At 35.3% G+C, this 25829-nt stretch overlaps 1 protein-coding gene across 1 annotated transcript in view; it reads right to left on the bottom strand.

Annotated features, from left to right (window-relative positions):
* Positions 1–18136, bottom strand: part of Cabcoco1 (ciliary associated calcium binding coiled-coil 1) — a 133623-nt gene extending 115487 nt beyond the window's left edge. The window contains exon 1 of the mRNA XM_047554243.1: positions 18086–18136. The gene's annotated coding sequence lies outside the window, so the exon portion shown is untranslated. The remainder of the gene's footprint in view (positions 1–18085) is intronic.
* Between the last annotated feature and the right edge of the window lie 7693 nt (positions 18137–25829).

The raw sequence follows: 25829 nt of genomic DNA, 5'->3' as shown, positions 1-25829 counted from the left end.
TCCACATATTAACATGTTGGAGGGCTTCAACCTATTAAACAGTGGGTTAGATACATTTTGAATATATCTTTTTCTTCCTTGCATTTGATCAATGTATATATGCTTCATTTGTTAGGAATGTTTTGATTTTGTACAATTAAAATAATTCAAACTTTATCATGTCTGTTGTCATAAAATTGCAAAACAGCTCAAGCATAGCACAGAGGATAGGCCTGTGAGAAAAGATGACAATTGAATAAAATTTATAAAGGTATATCCACTGGTGACATGTTTTTGCATCACAGTGGAATCATCGAGAATCTGTAGATAAGGTAAACCATACCATTAAATGGCCATCAGAGTACTGTCCCTTCGGTTTCGATGCTTTTTGTCTGACTTAGATTTGAGAAAATCTGAGATATAATTAGTGTCTAAATTAGTTTTATTTTAAGCTCTGGATTACCTAACTGAAGAATGTCCAAAGATTACCCAGGAAATGAGTTCTTTTTCAAACTATCATTTGTAATTTCTTACATAGATCAAATGTGTGCATGTGTATTTTTTAATTATAGGAAACCAAATCAGAATACTGAAATAAGTTCTAGTCTGTCCTTGACACGACTAAGAACAGTCTCATTATGTTAGTATTTATAGTTATAAATACATGTTGTAATAAGTTAATGCATTTTATAGTGATAATAAATACATGTCTAATAGACTGGACAATACATTTATAGAAATATAGAACATTTTCACTTATTTACCCATTAAGAACTTAATACAAAAATATAGCTTTAAATCCACTGAAATAAATTGAAAGTTAATTTCTAAAATGATGAATACCTAAGAAAACAGAAAATAATATAGACTATCCAAAAGTGGCTCTAAATGAAACTAGATAATATTGCTCTTTTTTCTGAACATAAATAGTCTAATGATCAAAATGACTGGTATTTTTCCTCACTTATTTTAATCTATAAAATTCTCCTAATAAGAAAGTAGAGTAGCACAAAAACCTTCACAATTTCATTACTCAATCATAGAGTTCAGGCGATTGAACTTGGAAGGGAGCTACTCTCAGAATGGTGCAGAAAAAGGGGAAATTCACTTGAGTTTTAAGTTGCCACTTCCATATCTACAGACTTCTGGGGGTCTCATTTTATGCCTCTCCCTCAACTCACTTGCAGAACCAAGGCTAAAGTTTAGCCTCTTATCTTGGTAGAATGGAGTGTTGTTTTCTTTTTTGTCTATAATATGAGAACTGGGCATTCTTAATATCATTTCTATAATTATTATTTTAACACCAGAGTGAATTGTCTTCAGTGGTTGATTAAAATGTTGGAGATGATTTTATTTATGTGGAAATCATAACCTGATGTGGGAAAGTAAGACATAAAATTAACTAAAAAACCTATTTTGAATTGAAAAGTGGAACTACTGAAATAAATATAAGATAATAAGAAAAAGGACAAATCTATCTTCTTCTATAAAAAAATAATTAAGGACTTAAATGGGCACATGAAAGGTGTCTGACTTCAATTATGATGAAAGAAAGAAATACAAGATGAAAAATCATAATATCTCTTGCCAGTCAAGATTGGCAAACATTCAGGGTAGCGGATCTTCTCATGCACTTTGGTGGTCATGTGAATTAATTACAAGTTCATATGAGACTATTCATAAAAATTTAAGTTTACTTATTTCTTGATCTGGAAACAACATTTCTAAAATGTGTCTTAAGGACATAATCATAAGCATCTGCAAATATCACCTATAATTTTTAGTGTAACATTTTTATAAGTATGGGGAGAGAGTGAGATATCAAGTAATATACAGTAATGGGGAATACAAGTTAAAATCATAAAATGAAATTTTGTATGGCTACAAAGTCACATTTTTGAGAAATTATTCATGATAAATTAAGAGAGAATAGTACAAAATAAGATATACACAGCATGACGCTCATTTGTGGATCTGTGCAATTATAGTAATACTTATCTAATAAGAGAACTAGAGGGAAATTGACTAAAATATTGCCTTTGAGTGATTTCATCTTTTTTGCTTGTTTGTACTTTGCAAATTTTCTGTAATAAAGATGCAATTTTTATTTCTTTATTTTTAATAGAAATTTTAAACCTCTACCTTTTTCTAAAAAAAAACTACTATAAATATCCATGTATCTATCACTCTAGCTCAGCAATTATCCACTATAGTTTTTTTAAAAGAAAATATTAAAAGGGACTCAATTATTTGGAAACCATTTTCTGCAAGCCTCCTGGAACTACTTACTAGCTGTGATTCTTTGTAACAAATTTGTTACATCTTTCCTTGAAAAATATTTTGTTTCCATTTGTCCAAGTACTGTTTTCAGAACACTAAGTAACCAAAATTTTTTGAAGAGAAAGTTAAAGCATCTCAGTGTTTTTAATGAAAATAGTAAATTAATAATATGACTTCTTATTTTTTTTCATCAAAGTGGGAAAAAAAGCTGTTTTCTGGCAGTGTGCATTGTTTCTTTAATCACATAGACAAGAAACTTTTGAATAATAAGATCCAAAAGGTACTGTAGCCAACTGTGGGTTCTTTGGTACCTCTCTTCATCTAGCTTACGGATTGGGGCAGAATTTGGCAAATCATATTTTAGCAAAAGGGTCCTATCCACTCTGAAATAGGTTTGGGGAACACTTTCATTCTTGACTTACAATTTGACATATAATACATGCTATGAAAGCAGATGTTTATCAGAAGACTCTAGAAGAAGTTAAGAACTCCAAGGGTGTTCAAAAGGACTATGTGCTTGCATGCAAAAAATGGACTCCCATGAATTGAAATATTTTCCTAATAAAGAATGACACAAAGAGATGCAAAACCCACTACCTAATATATTTATTACTTAAAACCTTTCTGCCAGACTCCTGTTTTTCTACCAGTCTTTAAAGGTACATTTTTCACAATGTGTGTTAGTAGGAGTCTGTGCATTTAGATGGACTAACCCCTCTGGCAAACTTTAATGCATGCTATTAAAAAAAAAAAAAGATAAGTTACTTTTGGGAAGTGGAAAACTGTTTATTTCTTTTATTTTCATAAAGCCCAGTACTGTGGTTCCAAGGTACTCAGTATAACTGGACCATAAAAATAATAAATGCATGACAACATGAAAATAAACATAATAAATGTCATGCTTTCACATGGCAAATTGTCAGTATCTATTGACATTTGTTCTTATGGCATCTATTAAGGCCACAAAATATTTATTAACTCTGGTTTGATTACACCGCTCCATTAACTTGGTAATTTCATTATACTTTAAGAGGGATTTTAGCTGCTGGATTTAGTTTAAATTTTATGCACAAACCCAGAAGTCCTTGGGCAATGAACACATTTCATATAAATCAAATAAATAATTAATGAATAAAAGCGATTTTGGTGGAGCAGAAAACAACGAATCTGGATCAGATAACTTTTAATAACATACTGAGAAATTTCTCATGAAGATTATAGACGTAACTGTGTCAGGTATATTCATAAACTTGTTAGTAAAATATCATGTGGAAACACCCATGTCAGAGGGAAACATCACTGCAGTCAGAAATAGATGTTTGGCCCAGGGTTCGAACAATAAAGAGGATGCTGGGGGCGGGGGTGGAGGGAAAAGCAGGAGGAAGTTTTCTTGTTTCTGAGCAAGATATAGAACTACCGTCAGACATCATCTTTTCCCTGCTGAAAAATCTAACAAAACTTGCCAATAGGACTGGTTCAGAGAGAAAACAGGGAGCAGGGGCTTCTTTATCCTGTAGTCAGTCTTCCCAGTAAAATACACAGAACATAATCCTGTGTTATGTTAGCTACTCTCCATTACAAATATACACCACACCTGGGTTTGACCTTTCTATTCTCTGTCCACTCTAATTTGTTTAATTTATTGTTCTTTTTGAAAGTCTTTAGAATGTTAAAAAAAAAAAAAAAAAAAAAGTGTTTCAAAGCTTTGAAACAAATGAGTAAACGTGTTCTATTTATCACACTGAGCAAAGCTCTTTGAATGTACTCAAGAGTTCTTGGATGAAGACAAACACTATCAGTTAAATAAATGAATGATTTCTTTGGGATCAGAAAGTTTCAGCAGGAGCTATTAATTTTTATAAGCATTAACTCTGACAAAACTCTATGTATTTGATACAACCTATGTATCTGTTTGGTTCCCTCCCACCAGGTTAACATCAAGAATAGAGCATCAGGCAATTCAGATAAAAATTATAGCATGTGGTAGAGTCTTTACAATGGTGGGAAGATAGGCCAAAAATTATGTTTGTAAATTTCTGAAATGATTTCCTCAAATGCATTATGGGCTAAGTGCTTTATACAGTGGGTATTGTTAGCAGGTGTTGGGAGTACTTTATTCCTCACACACAATGCTGACATTTTTTTGCCTTTATACTCTTTAAGGGAACAAGCAGCATAATTGGAATTCCTTAGAGAATGATTTGTTAGTTATTTTGGACCTTTACAAGGAGTAAATGGTAAATAAGAGCTGAATTTTTGGACATTAGTATCTATTGGTTCAGCAGATTATACTGTAAATTTTTAAAAGGAAGGGCAATTTAGGCAATGATACTAACAGCTGTACAGTTATTGTGTAATAGTGGCCCACCTGGGCTGAATTGTGAATTGCAAAACAAAGCTGAATGCTTTCAATTCCATGATGTATTATGCTACAAGGGAAGCTCTCAGCTAAGCAAAATGTAGAGCTACTGTCAGACCATCCTGCTGCCAAATTACTACTGCACTGAAAAATGACTATGGTGATATCACTTGGTGAGATCATCACAGTCTACTTCTGTTAATGTTTCCATCATTTCTGATCCCAATTTTACATCTCAACTATTTATTTTCAGTAATGAAGTATTTTTTTCCTCCTTCACTTTGGTAGAGCTTATATTAATTAAAAAACAAACAGGAAAAAAAACCTTTTCAGCTCTTTGAAAATGAGAACACATGCGGTTTCCTCCTTCCACTATAAACAGTGTACTAGGTGAGCAATGTCTAAGAAATGGGTTACATGCTATGATTACATATGGAACATGCAATTCATCTGCAAGAAGGAGAATGTGCTTATGGATGAAACTCAGCAAAAGTAAGTCTCCTTGAACTTAAGAATGTACTACAGTTAAGTGAATAATTAATTCTGAAGTCATAATTCTTTATTTTAGAAAAATAAAGAAAAAACTGGGTGTGATGGTGCATGCCTATAATCCTAGCAGCTCAGGAGGCTGAGACAGGAGGATCACCAGTTCAAAGTCAGCCCCAGCAATGGTGAGGCACTAAGCAACTCAGTGAGACCCTGTATCTAAATGAAATACAAAATAGGACTGGGGATGTTGCTCAGTGGTTGAGTGCCCCTGAGTTCAATCCCCAGTATCCCCACCAACACACACGCACATACAAAAAGATAAAGAAAAAAAATATGTCTTACATCTACAAGACCTTAAATCTGCATGTGAGTAATTTTCCTCCGTACTCTCTAGTATTGAAGAGAATAATGGAGTCTTCCAGAAACATGAGTTCTTAGAAAAGGAAGGAGTTGAGACAGAGGGAAACCATGTGGTCTTGCTGTGAATCATCACAAATACGAGCCAAAGAAAAGCTGGGCATGATATCAAGCACTGTTTTCTTTCCTGGTTTTGCTAAATTTGGCTGAGTTTTGCAAACACTTGAGGGGAAGTTCAGAGTTCTGCATTTGATTCCTAGATCTTTGTATGACCCTGAGAAATCACTTAAGCTTACAGATGTGTTTGAGATGGCTGTTAAACCACCTTTCAAAATATATCAGTAATATAAAGTGTTCATTTGGGTTATTCTCTTCATACACACTCAGAAAAAAGCGTGGAAACAGTGATATTATATTCTGATGCAAAGAATAATTCAATTCTTAAAAAGCCAAATGGCTGCCTGAATAAATCTGTTAATCAGTTTTCTCCTTACTTGTTTTCTTTCAGTAATGTGGTTTCCATTATCCATTTCAATTCCGCTTCATTGCTGGTAAGCATCTGTTTTAAAATACAGTTAAAAATTGGTACTCTTGGTCCAATTCCAAGGGGCAAAATCAGCAGGAATAAGTAATCCCACAGCCTTAAGAAGAACCTTCTAAACCATGAAAAAAAAAAAAAAAAAAAAAAAAAAAAAAACCAATAAGTTCTAAACTTTGAATAAAAGAGCCATAAATGAGTCTGGAAGCCTCATTTACATTGTAATGTGCATACCAGCATGATGTCATTATCAATTAGTGTGAGTATTTTCTAACAGCCTTCTATTCTGAGTATGTAGTCATTTAGTTTATGGTTATGATTGTGGTGTGTGTGTATTGGTATGACAGAGCTAAAGCAGCAATGTCCACGGAAAGTAGTAATACAGACAATATTTATGTCAGCCATGAATCAGTCCTACTTCATTTAATGTTATTTATTGATACAAGGTAAATATAGTACCTCAACAATCTATGTGTGTTGAGCAGAATAATAAAATCTGGCTGTAATATAATCTTTCTACTCTATTAGTTAAAGCAAAAAAATGTATATATACATACATACACACACACACACACACACACACACATATATATGTGGGCTATTTTTTTTTTTTCTTTTTGTCAGTCCTATCATAAATGTAATTTTTCCTTTTGGGTTTTGGAATGCTATAGGTATTATTGAGACTAATATTTCATTCTCTGGTTTTTGTCTTGCTCAATCTCTGCCTTTTGATTATGTTTCAAGAGTCCTGGTACATGAATTAGTGAGGTGAAGTCTGAGGTGCGAGGTGAACCTGTCCTTCATAGTTTAAAGTTTGTTCTTTACAACTCTGAGAGACTATAGGGCATTTATAGATGAGTAAGCAATTTTGATGAAACACTGTACGTTTTAGATCTAGTTTCTTGGTATTAGGCTGTCTTTTGAAATTTTATTTAATTTGTTTCTACTTCCCTGTATATACTTTGAAATATTCCACTGGATTTTTCCCCTTTAACTTCATCAGTTTCATTGCATTTCTACACATGAACTCATCCCAATGATTAGTAAATATTTTTTGATTTATAATTTTAGAATATAAATACTTACAATGACTAAGACTCATCACGAAAAGACAATGAATTTGTTAATGTGTTTGTGGAGAGTATTTCTAAATATTTCTGAGAGTATATAGAAGGCTGGCACTGTGCTGCATACCTGTAATCCTAGCCACTCCGGAGGCTGAGATGGGAGGATCGCAAGTCCAGAGCTAGCCTCAGAAACTAAGTGAGGTTTTTAAGCAACTTGGTGAGACTGTCTCAAAATAAAAAATAAAAAGGACTGGGGATGTGGCTCAGTGGTCAAGCACCTCTGGGTCCATTCCCTAGTACCAAAAAAGAGAAACAAACAAACAAAAAGCAAACATGTAGATAGAAAGATCCAAGATCACCTGACAAAAGTACATCTAATTTAGGGGGAAAAAAAAAAAGGCTCAAGACTCACAATGGCGGTTTGTTTACCTGTGCAATAAAGGAAAAAGAAAAAGTAGTAAGCAAACAGAGCAAAGAAACAACAACAAACCCCTGTTCCTGGACTCTAAATAAACTTTTTTTTTTTTTTTTTTTTTTTAAACTGGAGACACTGGTTTTCCCTGGGCAGCAGTATGCAGCCAGCCTCTGTTCTCTCAGGCTGAGGCTCTGGGACTTCCTTGTGAGCACACTGCAGTTTGGTGATCTGTGTAATGCTCTGTGTCTTTGTTAATCGCACAATGGAAGGATTCAACTTACTGAATCATTTGCTTTATTACAGTTACAGAACAGCACTGTAACTGCCTCGTGGGAACTTTCTCAGAGGGAGTTATCCTGGAGGTAGTCACTATGTAAATACATCTCTTCAATTCCTGTAAACCGCACCAGGACATTCTGCTCCAACTCAGTTAAAAAACAGAATGACACTTTTGATAAGCTCTGCTGGTGGAGGTCTCTTCTGCTGCAGTTGCTAAGTTCATGGTGTTAGCATGCTAAATTGTTAGGGTGGTAATTGAATTAGGTCATGTATGTAAGAGTGCTTCAGTGCAGTGACTGGTAACTGGTGAGCATTCAACACATGCTAACCATCTAGCAATGTACTGGCTGTCAGCCATGTTTACATCATAGGCTACGTTTTAAATGGGTTGCCCCCTATAACTGCTTAGTTTGAAAACTTGAATGTGCCTCATTCATTTTCCAGGACACAAAAGTATATTTAAAAAATTACATAAAACTCTTCCACCTGATCCCATCCTCTCTCTCTGTTTCCTAGACTATCCATCAGGAAGGATCCTAACTTGTGTCATGTCAGTCTCTTCTGTTTTACCATCCTTTTTCTGCAAACTATAAGTACTCTCATATTTCCTTCTAAGCCTCATCCATAAAACATAACATTTTTCCTTGCTCCATCTTTCTGTTTAAGTGATTAACTTTGGTTTTTTCCTATCTTTTATAGCCAAACTTCTTCAAAAGGTGTCTACTTAATATCACCTCCCAACTCCCTATAAAACAACACATGATATGGCAATATGACTATAAAGTTACCATGGCATGTATGGTTTTGGGAGGATCAGTTGCAAATTGAGTGTTAATTGGAAAAAAGATACCTCTGTAACACATTCTCCCAATATCTAAATCATGAGAATAATTATTAAGAAATTGTCTTACATACTGTGGGTGTTGCCAAGACAGGCAAATCATGGGTCATTTCTATCTTCAACCCTAGTATAACCTACTCATGGAAAGATAGCTAAGAAGGAAAGGGAGGGCCAGGTGAGAGGTCTGGGTAATGTGTGTTATGGAGTCAAATAAAGCAGACTCCATAATGCATGTCTCCACATTTGAGATCATCTGAGGCTGGTTAGGATCATGGATATGCTGATTTCTGAGGTTAAAAAACAGACAGACACTCTTCAGTTGGGAGGGGGTGGTGGCAAGATCACATCTGGGTTTAAAGGGTGGGTCCAGTGTGACAAAGTTCAGATACAGCTCCAGATGAAGGTCTGGTGTGTAAATACAGTGAATGATGGGAAAAAGTAAAATTTGGTAGACAGAGAGGAATAATTTGATCAAGAAAGAATTATTACAGGAGAGTGGTATGCCTTTTTGGGTACTAAGTTTTGATCCCAGGGGTATTTAAACACTGAGCAACATCCCCAGCACTTTTTTATTGTTTATAAGAGACAGGGTCTCCCTGCATCTTATAGAAGAAAGAGTAGGTCCAAATCTTCAACTTGTTGGCTTAGGATCAGACTTCCTTAACAGGACTCCCATAGCACAAGAAATAAAAGCAAGAATCAATAACTGGGATAGATTCAAACTAAAAAACTTTCTCTCAGCAAAGGAAACTATCAGTAATGTGAAGAGAGAGCCTACAGAGTGGGAGAATATCTTTGCCACTCATACTTCAGATAGAGCACTAATTTCCAGAATCTATAAAGAACTCAAAAAACTACACCAAGACTGCAAATAATCCAATCAACAAATGGGCTAAGGAAATGAACAGACACTTCACAGAAGAAGATACACAAGCAATCAACAGATATATGAAAAAATGTTCAACATCTCTAGTAATAAGAGAAATGCAAATCAAAACTACCCTAAGATTCCATCTCACCCCAGTTAGAATGGCGATTATCAAGAACACAAGCAACAATAGTGCTGGTGAGAATGTGGGGAAAAAGGTACACTCATACATTGCTGGTGGGGTTGCAAATTAGTACAGCCACTCTGGAAAGCAGTATGGAGATTCCTCAGAAAGCTTGAAATGGAACCACCATTTGACCCAGCTATCCCACTCCTTGGCCTATACCCAAAGGACTTAAAATCAGCATACTACAGAGATACAGCCACATCAATATTCATTGCTGCTCAATTCACCATAGCCAGATTGTGGAACCAACCTAGATGCCCTTCAGTTGATGAATGGATAAAGAAACTGTGATATAAATATATATATATACACACACACACACACACACACACACACACACAATGGAATAATGGAATATTTACTCCACCATGAAGAATGATAAAATTATGGCATTTGCAGGCAAATGGATGAAATTGGAGAATATCATGCTAAGTGAGATAAACCAATCTCAAAAAACTAAAGGATGAATGATCTCTCTGATAAGCGGATGAGGACATATAATGGGGGGTGGGAGGGGTTAGCGTTAGGGTTAGGGTTTGGTTTAGGTTAGGGATAAGGAAGGTGGTAAGAATGGAGGAAGGAAGGACTGTATAGAGGGAAAAGAGGGGTGGGAGGGGTGGGGGGAAGGGAAAAAAATAACAGAATGAATCAAACAACATTACCCTATGTAAATTTATGATTACACATATGGTATGCCTTGACTCCATGTACAAATAGAGAAACAATATGTATCCCATTTGTTTACAATAAAAACAAGCAAACAAACAAAAAAAGAGACAGGGTCTCACTGAATTGCTTAGAGCCTCTCTAAATTGCTGAAGCTGACTTTGAATTCCTTACCATCCTGCCTTAGCCTCCCTAGCTGCTGGGATTACGGTGTACCACCACACCCAGCTGAGTGATATGCTTTTCAATAAATATGTTCCTGGAAAGTGAGAGAAAATAAAGTCAATGCTTTTAGTTCTTTAAAAATAATGACAACTGAGAGATCCAAGATGGCAGAATAGAGGAGGTCTCATTCCTGTGTGCCTTATGGTGTGAAACCAAGGCAGATTCTCCAAAAGGTGGGTGAACATAAAAAAGAGGGGGACTTTACTGGAATCTAAAACTGGACATTCAGGGACACAGAACATTGGATATAATAAAATAAGGAAAAAATTCCCAGCAGCACAGCCTCTGCCATGGCCGGGCCAGAAGCTCTAGCCAGAGAGGGCCCTTCATGAGCACAGTAGAGGGATAAGGGAATTAAAGGAATATGCATTTTTTGGAAGGTCCATGGCATGTCTGGGTACAGAGCATTTGGAGATTGCCCAACAAACCTGAAGGACTTACTGCACAATATCCATGTATGGAGAAAGAAACTGCCATCTCTCCAGGCAGCATGCAGAGGACAAAGAAAGGAACCATTTTGCAGTTGTGGCTAGGAACAGTGACTGAGGAAGCTGATTCCTGGCAAACCCAAGTCTGACCCAAAATACAGGCCCAGTAAACACACACTGCATTACACGGAGTGTGCTTTAGTGACCAGGAGAAAATCAAATATGGAGAGAGGTTTACACAGGATCAACTGGTTTCAGAAACCCACCTGGCTCTACCTTCCCCCTCCAATCCAACTGCTTGCAGGACCACCTGGGAGAAATGCATCTGGCAGGGAATTCAGAAGGAAGGGGTGGCGAGAAATTGAAGACTGAACCGAAGACCAAGAACATTGGGTCTGCACTGGATTTAGGAGTCTAAGAACTGTCTCCTCCACTACACGAGTGGAACCCAGGGGAGGTTCCTGGGATACAGTCTTCCAGCGTGGACCAGCAAGTACTGGGAGCTGGAGTTGTGCTGATTTTAAATCTCTAGACCAATTAGCATTCAGCAAAGAGCCTGGAGCCTGCCTAAGCCTAAACTGTGCCTCCAGGAACTCCACCTACAGGATTACCTTCCTTACTCCAGCAACCAAGACGGTGGAGCATCACACTCAGAAGACCTCACCTAAAACTGCTGAGAAAAGAAGCTGAGAAAAATTTGAACTCCAAAGGAAAGAATTCTTTAAATTTTCATCAACATTTTTTCTCTTCTTCTTCTTCTTTTTTAATTCTTTTTCACTGTTTATTTATGACCTTAATGGTACATGAACCTTCATTTAGTTTCCTATTTTTTTCTCATCTTGATAGCATTTTTGAGGCCAATTATTGTCCATGGATTAGTTTTCTGTGAACTAGGATGTTTGACTAGTATATTTTAGTTTTGTTTTGTATTTTTATTTTTAATTTTTTAAAAAAAATTTGCTTTATATATATTTTTTCTCCTACCAATTAGTTTCCATTGATTCTCTCTATTCTTCTGTTACCAGTCAATCTCTATTGTTCTCTTTAATCTCTTACTTCTGTCTTCTCTCCTCCTCCTTCATTATCATCACATCCTATATCACTTCTGTTTTCTCCCTGTCCACCATTTGAACATGTAAAATCCTTTTGCAAATTTACTATTTTCATTATAGGCAATAACTGATCATATCATTTGTTTATTGTGACAATTAACATTTTATACATCATAGAAGGAAATATTTGGTTTAATGTTGTGTGTTGTTTGGATAGGTTGTTGTTATTATTTGTCTCCCCCTAAGCAGTGAGGTACTGGAACACTGTAAGTCCACAGGGACATTATAATTCCACAGGGTAGAAACTCTACTGCTTCAGATCCATACTGTTAGATGGGTAGACACACAAACAACATGAAAAAGCAAGGTAACAAATCACCCCAAGCATATCAAAATACTCCAATCACCATTAATACCACAGAATCCATCAACACCACAGTGGTAGAAATGTCAGAGAAGGAATTCAGAAGTTAAATTAATCTGAGAAGGAAAGGGTTATGCAAGAGAGCAAATACAGGGGGCAATCACTTCAATAAGGAGATATTCTGAAAAAACAAACAGAAATCCTTGAAATTAAGGAAGCAATAAACCAAATTAAAAATTCAGTAGAAAGCATCATCAACAGACTAGATCACTTGGAAAACAGGACCTTAGGCAATGAAGAAAAAATATATAATCTTGAAAATAGAGTGACCCATGGAGAGAAGATATTAATAAACCATGAACAGAACTTCCAAGAATTATTGGATAACATGAAAAGATCAAATTTAAGATTTATTGAGCTAGATGAAGGCATGGAGATACAAATCAAAAGAAAACAAAATCTTTTCAATGAAATATCAGAAAATTCCTAAATCTAAAGAATGAGATGGAAAATGAAATACAAGAGTCTTAGAGGATCCCAAACATGCACAAGTACAGTAGATCCATGTCAAGTCCCATTATATTGAAAATGCCTAGTATACAGAATTAGGATAGAATTTTAAAGGCTTCCAGAGAAAAATACCAGATTACATATAGGGGGAAGCCAGTATGGATTTCAGCTGATTTTTCAACCCAGACCCTTAAAGCTAAGAGGTCCTGGAATAACAATCCAACCTCTGAAAGAAACTGGATACCAACCAAGAATCCTATATGTAGCAAAATTTAACTTCAGATCTGAAGATGAAATAAAAACCTTCTATGATAAACAAAAATTAAAAGAATTTGCAACCAGAAAACCTACACTTCAGAATATACTCAACAAAATATTCCATAAAGATGAAATGAGAGAAACAGTAAAAACCAGAAAAGGGAGGGACTACATTAAAGGAAGAGTCAATCAAAGGAGAAACTAATTCAAATTAAAAACTAGAAATAAACCAAGATGACTGGGAACATAAATGTTATCTCAATAATAACCTTGAACATTAATGGCCTCAACTCATCAATCAAGAGACATAGACTAGCAGATTGGATTAAAAAACAAGACCTAACAGTATGCTGTCTCCAGTAGACTCACCTCATAGGCAAAGACATCCATAGACTGCAGGTGAAAAGATGAGAAAAAACATATCACTCACATGGATTAAGTAAACAAGCAGGGGTTTCTAGCCTCATATCAGATAAAGTGGACTTCAAGTCAAAGTTAATCAGAAGGGACAAAGAAGGACATTTTATACTGCTTAAAGGAATTATGCATCAACAAGACATAACAATTGTAAATATTTATGCCCCAAACAATGGAGCATCTATGTACATCGAACAAACCCTTCTTAACTTCAAGAATCAACTAGGTCACAACACAATAATACTGGGTAACTTTAAAATGCTTCTGTCAGTACTGGATAGATTCTCCAAACAAAAACTAAATAAAGAAGCTACAGAAGTAAGACACAATTGATAATTTAGACTCAACAGACATATATAGAATATTTCATCCATCAATGACTGAATGTACTTTCTTCTCAGAAGAACATGGATCCTTCTCTAATATAGACCATGTTATGTAAGCGATCATATATGTTGGCATAAAATTGTAATATTACCTTAATATATTTTTAGCATCTATAGGGTTATTTTAATAGCTCCCTTTCCATTGATACTAATTTCTGTGTTTTTACTTTTTTCTTGAGTAGACTTGTTTGATTTTTATCAAATTTTAGCTGTATTATTTCTTCTCTATTTCATATATTTCTGCTCCTATTCTTATTTTTTCTTCCTACTACATAATTTTGAGAATAATTTGATTCTAGCTTCTTTCTGATACAAGTACTTTAAGGTATAAATGTTGAACTGAGTACTATTTCACCCCAGAGATCCTGATATTTTAAGCTTTTATTATCACTTAGTTTAAAGCACTTTTTATTTATTTTTCTTGTGCTTTCTTCCTTGACTTCTGAGATATTTATGAGTACACCATTTAATTTTGAAATAGCTGACATGTGGGTGTGAGGTTCTATATATCTTAAGGTGATTGATTTCTAATGTAATAAATCATGCAGGAAACACAGTCTGTATAATTTCAAATCTTAAAAAAAGTACTGAAAATGCTTTTTATATTGATAGTATTGGTTACATATATGTCATAACTGATCAAATTACATACTTCAAATATGTGCATTTTATTGTACTTTAATTTTGCCTCAATATAGCTATGGAAAAAATGAGGACAACTGAATCTCTCATTAATAAGTGAATGCTAAGTAACTAGGTTCCCATAGTTTCATTTTGCCTTATTGTAGATAATTGCATCAACTTTTTCAGACCTTTAGTCATCATTTGCCACTTAAATAATTATCTGGCACTTGCCAGTAAATATACTAATAACAAAGGTGATATTATATAGAATGCAGAATGTTGTTGAGTTTCTGGATATTATTTCAGAAAATTATTTGGATTATATTCATATCAGCCCAATTTTTACTACTATCTCAATAAATTTCTGTGCTATATGGTACTCAGTGGGGCAAATTTAGGAGGAAATTGTAACATATTCATATATTACTAGGGATTTCTCAGGTCCTGAATTGTTTTCTAATTCTGCAAAGTTGATAAAATTGTTAAGAACAAGGCTAAAAGGGCACAATTAGTCCAACTTCCTAAGAATGTATCTTACTCCTTGAAATCACCTATCAGATTTTACATGGTCAGTGGTTCATTTAGTAAAAAAAAAAAAAAAAAAAAAAGACTCGTTCTGTTCACTAGATAAGACCCAAGAGACATGAAATTATCCATGTGACTTTTAGTCATCCACAGACCCATTGTGCTTATTTATTGCTCCGTAGCCCCATTTTATTGACATCTATATGTCAATTTGTCAAATCGGGTTATTCTGTGCAATGTTACAAAATATTGTTGATTTTTTTCTTATGAAAGTCTATATTCCTCTAAAGAGGTTTTGTAAAATAAACACACCTTAGTAATTTGGGAAGCTGATGGAGGTGGTTGCTAGAGCTCTGAGACTGGTGTTGAAGGTGTAAACAGAATGCACTCGCTGGTCTGTACCCAACCTAGTCTAAAGAGGATGGAGTATTACTATAACTGGAAACACTAAATTCGGTCTTAATTCAGTAACTTGATATTAGCTTTTCATTTAAAATGGCAGTAGCAGAGGAACACTGTGGCACATACGTTCACCTGGGATCCTTTGAAAGCAATCAGTCAGGATAGATTTCCCTTTTAACATCTGAAATTGACCTGGAAACACTGTGTCAATTTGAAGACAGTGTGTTGATAATACAATAATAAGATTCAACAATGAATAATCGTTTTTTTCCCGATTTTCCTATTTGGAAATTCAAAATCATGAAGTAATTGGCAGGAAAACTCTCAGTGTTAGAAATAACATATTTTAAAGATCTACATTATGTAATATAGCAGCATCAGCCAACAATTGATCAGAAATATCAGAGCTAGACCAAACAGTGTTACAGACATGAAGGAAAATCAGTCATATTTCTTTGAGTAAAATCTTTTTTTCTATGGTTGTATTATTTCATGGATTAACTTATCTGGGGATTAAAATCATCTAACCATGGTTCAAAAAATTTTTAAATGAAATTATAAAAGGAATATATACTTAATTATAACTCAAAATAGATGATTTTGTTTCATATTTAAAGACTGAAAATGTAACTTCAAACGAGATTGCTGTGAAACCTTTCCCTGACAAGGCTTGCCAGACTTTTAAGGTGTGGAAGTTAAGAATTGTTCAACTCCAAAATGTTCATCAGTGTTTTAATAAAACTAAAGCAACAAGATATCACTACATGTCTATTGAAATAGCTATTAAAAATGAGAAAAAATGGTTAGGATGTGCATACTGTTGATGAGTATGTAAAAGTACATACACTGTGGAAAACAATATGGATTGTCCTCAAAAATTTCAAGTAGAACTACCATATGATCCAGTTGTCATACAACTGGGAATATGTCCAAAGGAAATGAAATCAGTATGTCAAAGAGATATCTTTCAGCATTATTCACTGCAATCAAGATACAGAAGTAACTTAAGTGTCCATCAGTGGATGAATGGATAAAAGAAAATGTGGCATATACTTCATGAAATACCATTCAGCCTTAAAAAGGAAAGAAATTCTGTCACTTGCAATAATTGAATGAACCTGGAGAAAATTAAGTGAAATAAACCAAGCACAGAAAGTCATAGTGAGACTAGATGATCTCATTTAAACTTGAAGTCTAACAAAGTTGGATTCATAGTAGAGAGTAGAATGGTAGATGGAAAGGAGTGGGAGAGGTCAAAGGATACATGATTACAGTTAGATATGAGGAATAAGTTCAAGAGATCTATTCTACACCACGTTGACCACAGTTAATAGCTAATAATAAACAGTTAATAGTTAATAATAGTGTAAGTTGGCCTTGAGAATTTCTAAGAAAGTTGATTTTGAGTGTTCTTACTGCAAATAAATAAGTATGTGAGGCAATATGTATGTTTTTTAGTTTGATTTGGCCATTCTATAATATGTCCTTACTTCAAAACATCATATTCTACAGCATAGATACATGCAATTTTTGTCAATTAAAAAAAAGTCTAAAATATGTTAAAAAAAAAAAGAAAAAGAATATTCAGCTCACCAGACCATTTGCAAGGTGGGGAGCCTGAGGGTCAGAGAATAGCTGAATTGCTCAATTTCTTGCAAATAGGCCACACGTCTTCCCTGAACCACTTTGCCATGTACCTGAGGGCATGGGATTCTAAAACTTCTCTTAGATTCTATGGTTCTTAATTTTGTTATGCTTTGGTATCATGTGGTTCTTTGATCACTGTTTTTCTTGTGAGTGAGGCATATATTTCCAAAGGAATGTACATTATTTTTTTTATCAGTATACTTTAATATCAATCAATTATTTTTCATGTACTCAAGCTTACAGACAGGGTGGGTTTGGAGCATGAGATTTACTGATCTACAGGCATGGATTCAAGTCCAGGTCCTGAGACTTGCTTAGTGACATTTGACCCATTACTGAAACTAAGCCTCAGTTTCCTTATGAATCACATAGCATTTGTTTATTATCATGAGTATGAGCAGTCAATATTATTGCTCTTACTATTATTTGATAAGTGTCCATTGGCCAGTTGAATATGGAAAAAAATTTCTGGGGCTTCATTACTACCTTTAAAAATATTTCTCATTCCATATTGTTAAAACAGTGATAGTGACAGTATTTAGAGACAAAATTTATAAAAATGCTATATAGCACATTTCAAAATTCTGAATCTGGAAGATGGTATTTAAAGTTTCAAAACCAAAGACAAATTATTGGCATTATTTTGTGTTATAGTGTAACTGAAATTTCTTCTTTGGAAAATAAGTCTCATAGAGCAAAATAGAAATGAGATTGGAATAAATTCACTTGAATCATTTTGGCCAAATATATAGTTTCTACTTTTAGTCAAACCATAATGTCATCTACATGTAATCCTTCTTATTTCCCCACATATTATTTAACAGATATTAGCCAAATGTTTTAGTCAGCTTTTTTGTTGTTGTGACTAAAAGCATCTGACCGGCTCAATTATAGAGGAGTAAAAGTTTATTTGAGGGCTCACAGTTCAGAGGTCTTAGTCCATAGAAGGTTGGCTCCATTCCCTGGGGTTTGAGGTAAGGCTGAACATCATGGCAGAGTGTCTGGTAGAGGGAAGCAGTTCACCTTAGATCAGGAAGCAGAGAAAGAGTCTCCACTTGCCAGATACAAATATATACCCAAAGCTATGACCCAATTCCCACCTCTTCCAGGCACACCCTACCTCTTCAGTTATCACTCAATTCATCTCTATCAGGGGATTAAATCACTGATTGGGTTAAGACTCTTACAACACAATCTTTTCTCCTCTGAACTTTCTTACATTTTCTCACGTGTGAGTTTTTGGGGGCCACCTCACATCAAAACTATAACACCAAGTTAGAAATTCTTTTCTGTTACCATCAAGGAAATTTATGTTCTCTATTCTGACATCATCTAAACATTTATGAATCTCACCAATGAATATGAGAGTACAAAAGTTATCTAAACTGTGGCAAAACTGAAAAGTAATTATGAAAGTATAAACTGAAATAAAAGTATAAACTGAAAGTAATTATGTCTACAAGGTAGATTGTATCTTCATAGAGATAGATTGTATCTTCATAGAGAATGTACAGCTCACCAACAGAAAACATAATTGCAGAACCATATGAGTCCAAAGCACAACAAATCAATAAAACCATTGAATCACAGAGAATTTTTAAAATAAAAAAAAATGACTTATTTTGGACTTCATGGCTTTTGAACTCATTGAAGAGTTTCATGGTAATGACCGAGTAACCTAGAAGAATGTGGCATTGGGGGCATTTTATATTTAGAGTCACAAATTCTTTGAGAGTCAGATGAAAGTTATAAAATTTCACCTGCAATTTTAGGGGTTCATAGACTCCCTAAAACTTATTTGTGTAAGCATTTATATAAGCATATATAAGTCATTTTTATCAGAATGCAAAACTAAACCCTACTTCCTTGAATTTTAAAACATAATATCTGGCTTTTTATAGGAAAGGCTTTAGGGATTTGAAAGAAATAAGTTAATCGTTTTCCAAAATATATTTGTAGTGTTCAAACTAATTGGAAAAAGAACATGGAAAAAAGAAATATGGAGCATTAATGGGTTTTTCCAATGCCTTGCACATAGTAGGTATGATGAATCTCAAATAAAGTAGTAAAAACAGTCTTAGAATTATGCAGAGGTGGAAGGAAACTCAATTCTAAGGTTATAAAAGTAACAATAGGTGAACACTTATTTTAAAATTCCTCTATAAAACAAACCATTCACTCCTATATAATTTTTAGACTTCCAACTATGGTTTTCTTAGCAAGTAATTTTATCAGAACATACAAAATAATTTAAGACCCAGCTAGTTTACTTCAATTCTTGCCTTTACAACCTCAGTGAAAAAAATTTTTTTTAGATAAATAATGTAACATGTTTATGAAAGACTTTAATTTGTTCCATGAAGAATGTCTCTTACATTTTCCACTTTAAGGGCTATTTTATTTTTGTCTTTTGATTTTTATAATCACTAATAAGCTGAGTGCCTCTAAAATCAGTATTCTCACTGGAGATGATCCAACATGTCAACTCAAATGACTGAAAAAACACGACTGGTCCTAACACTGAGCAAATCTATGTGGAAAATTTGTAATGATTTGTAAACATTTTCACACTTATGATTCAGATATGGATGGTGGCCCAGAAAAGATTTGGATTTATTTTGATAGTCCCTCTAATTAGCTCAGCAATGTTTTTCTAAGTTATGATTTCATGCTGACTATTAGAAATTGCACAATATTGAGGTGCCACATGCAAGGAAGGTATAGGATTATATGGCAACAATTAAACACACTATAAAGTAAACAGGATTTCAAACCAAGAAAACATGAAGTAAATGTAGCATAAATAGACTCTAGTAGGAAAATTGATATCTAACCTTATGTTTTAGATAGAATTGTAATCACCTAGACTAAAGTAAATTTGAACAAGTAGAGAAAACCTGGAGTACTGATGAAGTGATAGAAAATGTGGACTTCACTACTATATTATTGGCATCATTGAGGATATCAAAGACATTTCTAGGCCCAAATGATGTGTTACTAACATTGTTTCTCCTATTTTTCCCAATGATGTGTGACAGGAAGGACTGGCTGTATAATCTGCAAAATGAAAACGCAAGGTCCCTGGGTCAACATTGGTTATGAACTTCAAGATGGCGACCACAGAGTGTTAAACCCAGTGCAGTGTTGTGTCACTGACTATCCCAATGTGAAGGGAACTCTAGGGATGCTTCTGAATCTCATCTGTTCCTGTCTCCCATTCCTTTTGGACTCTGAGGAGACCAAGCCTAGGGGAAGGGCCAGCTCTCTGGTATAAGTTTTGATAGTGAATAAGATGACAAGGGCTGCTCCTTCATGAAATCTATCCTCTGGATAGGTTGTGAGGATTAATGAGTTAATATCAGAAATTGCCACAGGGCAAATCTTCACTTGCCTAAAAGAGCATAAAATTTTTATTTTGTCTTTTATGCTTTCTGACAATCCCTTCAGTCTGCCACTAGGCTTTTAGTGGAGCGTGTAGAGAATTTAGGACAAGATGATGAATCTTACTCAAGGGCATCTCAATAGCTTTGCAAACTTAATGCAATAATGTAGGTCTTGGGCCTTGTGTCATAGAGGAAACGAAGACAGTGGAAATTTCTGATAAAAGAGACTGTAGCTGATCTGTTATTATTATTTAGGAGACAAATTACAGCAATGAATATTTTTCCCCTTAAAATCTCTTTTATCATTATATGTCTACTTAATTTTATTTTGAACAACTAGAAAACTATAAAATCACTGGATTGAATGTTCAAGGCTGTTCTTTATTTTAAACAGTGTATAAAGAATATATTTCGGCCTCTCTGAATAAAAAGCCAGTTTTTACTACTTGAACACAGGGTAAAGCCCCAAATGAAGGCTGTTGGAACAGCTGGGAGGGATGTCCTCACTTTTGTACATACTCAAGAGTCCAGAGAATGAGTGAATGCAGATTCCTACCAGGCTGCTGCCACAACCAGAGCTGTGCATGTAGTCTTAAGAGCCACTTGAGGGCATCTACTTTTGAGCCACTAGAAAAAAAAAAGTGCTAATGAGGCATTTAACCCATGTGCTCCACTGATCTAAAAAACCATATACCAGCTACAAGCAGGGAAAATAACTGGAGGCAGCGAAGGGGAAAAGGGAAGGAACTGAAGCCAGAAAGTGGCTGAAGTTTGAGACAGTACCCACATTCATCACTGAGACTTAGAGGCTTCCCTTTCTCTTGTCCCATGCATTCACCTAGTTTTCTATTCCAGAAACCCTTGGGGGACAGCACTGTGGGACAGAGCAACCAAATTCCTGCCTTCAAGCAGCTTTCAAACTTATGGTGGAAATAAGTGGAGGAAATACTAAGAACACAGAAAGGTATGGAAGAGAAGGGAAGAGAGAGGTCAGGAGAGGTTGGAGATGGGAGGTGCTTTCAGAGGCCAAACCTTGAGGGCTGTGATGGGGGAAAGGGACTGAAATGGAAAGGCAGCACATGCTGCTTTAAGACAACTACTATGGATCCCTTCCCTGTCAGTATGGAGTGGAACAGTTTGCAAGTTTGTCTGCTGCAGTCTTTGCAAATACTCTGTGAGTACATGTACTATTAGCTTCATTTGGAGATTTAAACACACACACACACACATACACAGGTCATGACTAAGATTTTTAGAATAGCTAAGTATCAAAAAGATCACTGTACCCTCCTCCATATGTAATTCAAAATGAAAATACCACATAACATAATACATTCATATATATGCTAACATTAAAATATGAGATTATTTTCACAGTTTCCCTTGGATAATTTCTGGAAAAGTTAACTGAAGGTGGACTTGCATAAGTTGAGGGGCCCTTGTTCTGCTGTGCCTTGTTTCTGGTTTACTCACTGGATTAAATGATACTGCATCCAAGGATGACAGAGCCAGTAAGTGGCAGAGGAAGGATTCAAAGTTAGGTCACTCTGATGCCCAAACCCAGGCTTTCAACAAGGTGGCTTTCCCAATGAGCAATGTCCAAGTGAGTCCAACTCCCATGCTTTGCTTAGGAGCAGCCTAAGATAGAGATAGAGACAGAAAAGAGATGGGATTCTTCCTTGGACTGTGAAAATTTGTCAAAGGACTTTTAAGTGACATAAACATCCCATTACCTATGTTGTATTTTTATGTTGTAGAGAAATAGAATGACCCTATTTTCTCCTAAAAAGAAAAATTGCTTCTGTATGTTTGTAGATGTTGTCATATGTTTATATGGTTACCTTGGGTACTGGGTGGAGAAAAGAAAAAGGAGTGTAGGGGCAGAATGTAGATTGGTGCAATGTAAAGGGAACATATACAATAGCACAGTCAGTTCTGGAACATCCCCTAAATAGATCATCATTGAATGTTCCCATGAGACTCAAAATAACACAGTTAAAAGACAACATGGAGTTGTTTGGGTGATGGTCTTGAATTCCTTTTGTTCTTTGAATTTTTATTTTTTTCTCTGAGATAAAATAACAACACACACAAAAAAATAATTCTCCAAATCTGTGGGAACTTAGTCATGCCTATCTGTGTACAAGCAACAATGACATACCTAGTAGCCACAGAGGCAACCTCTTCCCCCCTCCCAGGCCTCTTAACTCCCCTCTATGCTTCTGAATGAAGAATCACTTGCTCTGTTCTCTTGGACTACATTGATGGAAAGTCCCTAACCACATACCACACCTCAAAATAAATGGTACATCTGGTGGCGTGAGCTCACTAGGAACTTGGTAACCTGCAATGTCCATGTCTAAAGGAGGCATCCTGGCTTTACTCCCCCAAAATGGTGAGCCAAACATTTTCAGATCTTCCAGTTCTTATAAAGTACAAAAGTCTGATTTGTATATGAGCACTCTGCTTTTAATGGTTAGTACTAGTGCATATCTGAAGTGATGCTATGCGAGTCAAACTAGATATATTTACAGTCACATGCCATTTTATCTCGAGTAGGAAAGGGTTTTAGTTCAATATTTTGACAAGAGCTCAGGAAAGTTCTGGCATATGGCTCTTGGGTAGGATGCTATATCTTGTGGGTGAGGTGGAGGAGTGTGGCTATGATGGCTAGAATGGGGAAAACTGAGCACACATGAGAGTCATTACAAAGTCACACACTGGGGAAGGAGGGCACTGTGGTCCCATAAAAAGATATTGGTGATTATTTTCACCAATTTTTCATCTTTGCTAAGTGTCTATCTTTTCCCAGCTATCTACTCTGGTTTAGATCAATTGGTAAAATTGAACTTGGAAGCTTGAATTCTGAAAGTGTCACTTCCATAAAGAGTAAAGACATTCTCTCTCCAACCCCAACATCATGTACACATACGTCCCACATATTTCAAGCATCTAGAAACATAGAATGTTGTTTTGCTCTTTCAATGACTTAAGAGGCAGGCTAGGGAAGAACTGAAGTGAAATGCTATTGTGTGTCACTTCATGGTCTGAATTCCAGCATAATTCAAACACCTCCCACGAAGATTTGTCATTCTGCCTCTAGTCAGGACTGTTCTTAAATTGCCCTTGACGCAGGAGCAACGGTGGTGTTCATTAAGCCCTCCTGGGAATAAGCTCTCCTTAGAAATACTCAGAAAGTATCTCTAGAAACTGAAGTTCTATATCTCCATCAAAATAACGAAGGTATAGTCTTCATTTTGCTATATCTTAAAGAGAAAAAAAAAAGTAGGTTAGCTCGTAGGAAGTGGAATGAAGTCAGTGCCAACACATATTCAAGAGGTATGCCTTATATAGCTTGTGACTTAATATCAGCAAAATCCTCCTCTCCACTCTGTCTTCAGAAAAGGGTATAAGAATTCTGGAACATCATACTCTATTAATTTTTAAACAGTGCTGGAAACTACTGCTTTTAAAACATGGAAATATTAAGAATTGTTCTGTACCCAAAACAGATCTTCTTATTTTAGAAAGTGCTTCTTCACCAACTATCATAACATTCTTTTGCAAGGAGCTAGCTAAAAAGGAGTAAAGTTTTTTTTTTTTTTTTTTCCCTGAATCACAAGTCTGTCTTCTCTATTCTGGTTCAAGCCAATAACTCATTTTATGCAGCCATAAACCAGAAATTTTGAAATTTCTGAGTCATCATAGGGATAGCATATTCTCTTTGATCTTGAAGACACATTTCTTGATAACACTTTGATTACTATATCCCTAAATGGATATTTCTGGTACATTGTCTGTCTAGCAGTCATATATTCCCACCTATTTGTCTGGGTAATTTCAGGCTCCAGAAGAACATATGGGCCATATTCACAACTTCTACCATTTTCAGTGTTTATCTTTATTCCGTCAAATTTCTTAAGAGTTCTTTCCATTTCCCTTCTGTCTTGTTATTCTTTTCATTTTTCTTGAGTATGCCTATCAGCAATTCATTTTTACAAAGTTTCAGCTTTAAAGTTTGTGAGATGGGCAAGCTCAATGTTAAGAAAATGGTAAATCCAGAGGTTAACACTTTAGTCCTTGCTGTTATTATTTAACATTAATAAATTTTACAGGTCATTGTGTTACTCAGTTCTTTTCTGGGACCAAAATACTTAACAAGAACAACTTAGAGGAGGGAAAGTTTATTCCAGACCACAGTTTCATAGAGGTAGTCCATGGTTGACTGACTCCATTGTTTTGGGCCAAAGGTTAGGCAGAACATCATGGTGGAAGGGTATAGTGGAGCAAAGCTGCTCTGCTTATGGTGACCCGGAAGAAGAGACAGAGGAAAAGGGGCAGGGGTCATGGGAAATATGCACCTCTCTCTCTAGGGAAAGCCCCAGTGATCCACCTTTTCTAGTCATGCCCGACCTGCCTATACTTATCATCCAGTTAGTCCATTCAAACTAGTATCAACTGATGATGTCATAGCTCTCAAAAATCTAAGCATTTCACCTTTGGATGTCCCTGGCTTTATAGGAGGGAGACACATCATATCCAAGCCATTATAGTCATTTAACCCACCCATCTTTGAGATTCCTCACCTACCAAAGTAATTATGGCAGCCTTCCTCCTACCACCTGAGCAGGAATGTAGTGGCAATGAAAAATAGACATAATTACTTTGGTTCTCCTTGCAAACAATCTTGAGTTTGACCTTACTCTGCCAATGGTTTATTTTGCAACCCATGCATATTGACTTTGAGGGTCCTTTGCTTTAGTTTCTCCATCTAAAGAATCTGAGTAATAATTTATTCATCTACTTCACATAGATGCCTGTGAGTTTCCATAGGAAATTGTGGTATTTTGAAAAAAACACTTCTCAGCATCTAAGGCCATGTGACCTTATATCTGGAAGAGAAATAGTAAAGTGTGCAATGGTTATCAATGGTCTGTTAGGTGTAGGCAACTTGGTCTGTCTGTTAATTACATGACCTCTCATAATGTTTTTACCATCTTTACAATTGTTTATAAATATCTCTATTTCATGTGGATCAGGAAACAGACTTGGCAAGTGAAAAACTCATCCAAAGTCACAAAGCCTAGCAAGAGAAAAAAAAACAAAACAAAAAACAGAATTTGAATCAGTTTATCTCATATTTGAAGTTCTTTTTATACTTCAATAAATAATGGTGGGCATATTTTTATTTATTTACATTTATGTTTGTGTAAGTAGCTTTTACTATAAAATTTTTGGAATATATAACAATTTGAACTAAACTTCTGAATGTCACCTGTGTAG

The sequence above is a fragment of the Sciurus carolinensis genome, chromosome 5, assembly GCF_902686445.1.
Source record: "Sciurus carolinensis chromosome 5, mSciCar1.2, whole genome shotgun sequence".
In the NCBI taxonomy this organism is placed as follows: Eukaryota; Metazoa; Chordata; class Mammalia; order Rodentia; family Sciuridae; genus Sciurus; species Sciurus carolinensis.
This window is presented reverse-complemented; position numbering and strand designations above follow the sequence as displayed.